The sequence below is a fragment of the Meleagris gallopavo genome, chromosome 4 (assembly GCF_000146605.3).
Source record: "Meleagris gallopavo isolate NT-WF06-2002-E0010 breed Aviagen turkey brand Nicholas breeding stock chromosome 4, Turkey_5.1, whole genome shotgun sequence".
Classification (NCBI taxonomy): Eukaryota; Metazoa; Chordata; class Aves; order Galliformes; family Phasianidae; genus Meleagris; species Meleagris gallopavo.
Genome location: NC_015014.2, coordinates 39,364,165 through 39,364,696, shown reverse-complemented (window position 1 = coordinate 39,364,696; position 532 = coordinate 39,364,165).

Sequence of the window (532 nt, the reverse complement as noted above, 5' to 3'; positions counted from 1 at the left end):
TTACAAGCACTGATAAGGTCCCCTCAGTCTTCTCCTCTCCAGGCTGAATGGTTCCCAGTCTCTCAGCCTTTCCTCCTAAAGGAGGTGCTCCAGGCCACTCATCCTCTTTGCAGCCCTCCAGTGGAGTCTCTCAAGAATTTCCCTGCTTTACTTGACCTGGGGACGGTACTCCGGAGGTGGCATCACCAGAGCAGAGTACGGAGGGAGGATAACTTCCCTCAGCCTGCTGCAGGCTTCGCTCCTTTTAATTCATCCCACGATAGCACTGGCCTTCCTGGCCACATGAACACACTGCTGGCTCCGTGGTTCGTAGCGCCGCACAGTGCCACGGATTTCTGTGTGTCTCACTCTGCTGCTTCTTCCGTTTTAGCTCACAGAGTGGAAAGGCTCCTTCCCTCAGAGGGAGGTACCAGCCCAGAACAAGTTGCACCACTCAGAGTTTACCTTTACAGCCACTGGTTACAGGAAGAACTCCTGAAAATCGCCCCTACAACTCCTCTAAACCTCCTGGAAAACAGCTCTGATGTTTTTG